This window comes from Oncorhynchus gorbuscha, unplaced genomic scaffold (assembly GCF_021184085.1).
Source record: "Oncorhynchus gorbuscha isolate QuinsamMale2020 ecotype Even-year unplaced genomic scaffold, OgorEven_v1.0 Un_scaffold_1015, whole genome shotgun sequence".
Classification (NCBI taxonomy): domain Eukaryota; kingdom Metazoa; phylum Chordata; class Actinopteri; order Salmoniformes; family Salmonidae; genus Oncorhynchus; species Oncorhynchus gorbuscha.
This window is the reverse complement of record NW_025745928.1, coordinates 158,835-162,690: the sequence shown is the minus strand read 5'-3', so window position 1 is coordinate 162,690 and position 3,856 is coordinate 158,835. Positions and strand designations below refer to the sequence as shown.

Genomic DNA, 3,856 nt, shown 5'->3' with positions numbered 1-3,856 from the left:
GAGAGAGAGAGACAGAGAGAGAGAGAGAGAGAGAACAGAGAGACAGAGAGAGAGAACAGAGAGAGAGAGAACAGAGAGAGAGAGAGAGAGAGAGAGACATTAGATATGCGTCACATGTAGTGGCATTAGAACTGTAACATGCAATTTCACAGCAGCTAAACTAATAGAGTGGAAACTACTAGAATAACACAGCTTGATGTTTTACCTTGTGCTCTCTTCTCTAGATAGATCATTAGGTTTCCCAGATGGACTCTTGAGTGTGTGTGTGTGTGTGTGTGTGTGTGTGTGTGTGTGTGTGTGTGTGTGTGTGTGTGTGTGTGTGTGTGTGTGTGTGTGTGTGTGTGTGTGTGTGTGTGTGTGTGTGTGTGTGTGTGTGTGTGTGTGTGTGTTCGTGCGTGCGTTCGTGTGTGTGTGTGTTCGTGTGTGTGTGTGTTCGTGTGTGTGTGTGCGTGCGTAACTCACATGTAATCAGGTCTGAAGTGATGGAGAAGGGCGCAGAATGCCAGGCCGTTCCTCCAGGATGTGGTGAAGTTGGTGATCTTGACTCCGCGGTAATTCTTTGTGACCTCACGGCACCAGGCCAGCAGGGATTGGCTAGCGTTGGGCTTCCCACCAAGCACTGGGCTCGGGATAGGACTGGGCTGTAAAGAGAGGGAGAGGGGGAGAGGGAGAGAGAGAGAGGGACAGAGAGAGAGAACAATAGTGGGAAGAGGGAGTCATAGTGAGCACTTTTGACATTGATTTATCGTGTGTCCTGAGTCTGATACGACATTGAATCGTTTCTTTCATGCCAATAATGTTCAACAACAAAGTTCACAATGTCTCATTTATCTTCTCCAATTAGTTTTTTAAATTAGGGGGCTGGATGGGCACATTGACTGACAGACACACACACACACACACACACACACACACACACACACACACACACACACACACACACACACACACACACACACACACACACACACACACACACACACACACACACACACACACACACACACACACAGTAATGAGGGGTCAGACTTAAAGCTGCGTATGACCGTGGATAATGTAAACATATTATTAATTAGCTCCGCCCTTTGAAGTCTTATCGGAACCCGGCTTAACCAATGGGAGGGTCCCGTAGCCCAGACGCCAAATCCCAACAAATCCACTCCCATCTGTCCGTCTCACCAGAACCAATGGAGCTCTAACTTTTCTAACTTGTTATGAATGGCGAGGCGAGGGGGGGTGTTATATCAGTAATGTTCATTTGGCTCTGAGTTTTCACCCAAACAAAACACTGACACACAAATAACACTGGTATATAAACAGTGTTCACTAACCCTGGTCCTGGGGAGATGCAGGACAGTGCAGGGTTTTGCTCTCGCCTAGCACTAAGACACTAGAGTCCATAGAACCTTGATCAGATGAAGCTGGTATCTTCTGATGCAACATTTTGTCAAAGACCTGTTTTTCTACTTAACCAGAGTCAGACTGACTCACGGATACCATTTGTATGTCTTTGTGTGCAGTTTGAAGGAGGTTGAACGTCATTTCCGGAGCCATTGCTAACTAGCGTTAGCGCAATGACTTGAAGTCTACAGGAACAGCTAGCACTATTCCTTTAAGTTCCTCGTGAGAGGTCTATGGTGGCTGGCAGTGGTGGCAGTCCATCTGGACAGAAACAGGCCTCCATATCGCTACAATGGCTGAACTACCCCCTCTATTGGCCAGCCTGGAATATTGCTGGAGCGAGAGGGAGAGAGATGGAGGAAGAGAGAGGGAAAAGGAATGGGGTGGAGGACGAGATGGAGGAGACAGGGAAGAGGGGGAGGGAGAGAGAGGGAGAAGGAAAGGGGTGGAGGACGAGATGGAGGAGACAGAGAAGAGGGGTAGGAAGAGAGAGGGAGAAGGAAAGGGGTGGAGGACGAGATGGAGGAGACAGGGAAGAGGGGAGGAAGAGAGAGGGAGAAGGAAAGGGGTGGAGGACGAGATGGAGGAGACAGAGAAGAGGGGAGGAAGAGAGAGGGAGAAGGAAAGGGGTGGAGGACGAGATGGAGGAGACAGGGAAGAGGGGGAGGAAGAGGGAGAAGGAAAGGGGTGGAGGACGAGATGGAGGAGACAGAGAAGAGGGGGAGGAAGAGAGAGGGAGAAGGAAAGGGGTGGAGGACGAGATGGAGGAGACAGGGAAGAGGGGAAGGGGATTTGAGATGTCTGACAAGGGAGAAGTTAGGTGATTATGAGAGCTCTGTATAAACACGGCCTCAGGCCGTGAGCGGGGAGAGGGGAGAGAGGAAGGAAGGGGGAGAGGGAGAGAGGAAGGAAGGGGGAGAGGGAGAGAGGAAGGAAGGGGGAGAGGGAGAGAGGAAGGAAGGGGGAGAGGGAGAGAGGAAGGAAGGGGGAGAGGGAGAGAGGAAGGAAGGGGAGAGGGAGAGAGGAAGGAAGGGGGAGAGGGAGAGAGGAAGGAAGGGGAGAGGGAGAGAGGAAGGAAGGGGGAGAGGGAGAGAGAGAGCGAGAGAGAGAAACACACTAAATGAGAACTAAACATCTCCTAAATTAAACACTTCTTAAGGCTAGGCCCAATCTTCACAATTTCCACCTGAATGACATGGCCAAAGTATATGCTTTGGGCATGTCAGGATATGCATATAATTGGTACCATTGGAAAGAAAACACTTTGTTTTCAGTTTGTAGAAATGTTAAAATAATCTAGGAGAATATAACACAATAGATATGGTAGGATAATATAACACAATAGATATGTAAAAACGCCAGGGTAATCCCGGGACCACCCATAGTAGAATGTATGCACACATGACTGTAAGTCGCTTTGGATAAAAGCGTCTGCTAAATGGCATATATTATTATATTATTATTATATGCTAGGAGAATATAACACAATAGATATGCTAGGAGAATATAACACAATAGATATGGTAGGAGAATATAACACAATAGATATGGTAGGAGAATATAACACAATAGATATGGTAGGAGAATATAACACAATAGATATGGTAGGAGAATATAACACAATAGATATGGTAGGAGAATATAACACAATAGATATGGTAGGAGAATATAACACAATAGATATGGTAGGAGAATATAACACAATAGATATGGTAGGAGAATATAACACAATAGATATGCTAGGAGAAAATCCAAAGAAAATGTTTTTTTTTTCAGAGACCGTGCTCTTAAAATGGCAAGTATAAGGGCACGGTCAATTCTAGCTCCCAGGATGCAATTCCTATGGCTACCACAGGGTGTCAGCAGTCTATGTTCAAGGTTCAAGGCTTGTAAATTCCAAAACAAATAAGAAATATCAGTTTTAGTTCAGGGACACAGTCTTGGAAATTCGTGTATGGACGCGACATGAAGACATTACATACCTGCTAAAATCTATTGAACATACTTCATTCCGTAAGAAATATTATAGTTTGATGACATTTTAGGGTGTCTGAGGGGTAAATAGAAACGTATTTTGACTTTGAAACAAAGTTTAGGGGTAGATTTTCAGATTCCTTTCTCTGCATGTTGAACGAGTGGATTACACAAATCGATGGCGCCAACTAAACAGACTTTTTTGGGATATAAAGAAGGATTTTATCTAACAAAACGCCACTACATGTTATTGCTGTGACCCTTTGGATGACAAATCAGAGCAAGATTATCAAAAAGTAAGTGAATATTTAATCGCTATTTGTGAATTTCTGAAATCTGTGCTGGTCGAAAAATACTTTGATGTGGGGCACCGTCCTCAAACAATCGCATGGCATGTTTTCACTTTAATAGCTACTGTAAATCGGACAATGCAGTTAGATTAACAAGAATTTAAGCTTTCAACCGATATAATACACTTGTA

At 45.1% G+C, this 3,856-nt stretch overlaps 1 protein-coding gene across 1 annotated transcript in view; it reads right to left on the bottom strand.

The window, feature by feature from the left end:
• LOC124020996 (EH domain-binding protein 1-like) overlaps window positions 1-860 on the bottom strand; it is a 26,530-nt gene extending 25,670 nt beyond the window's left edge. Inside the window, exon 1 of the mRNA XM_046336311.1 lies at window positions 463-860. The gene's annotated coding sequence lies outside the window, so the exon portion shown is untranslated. The remainder of the gene's footprint in view (window positions 1-462) is intronic.
• Between the last annotated feature and the right edge of the window lie 2,996 nt (window positions 861-3,856).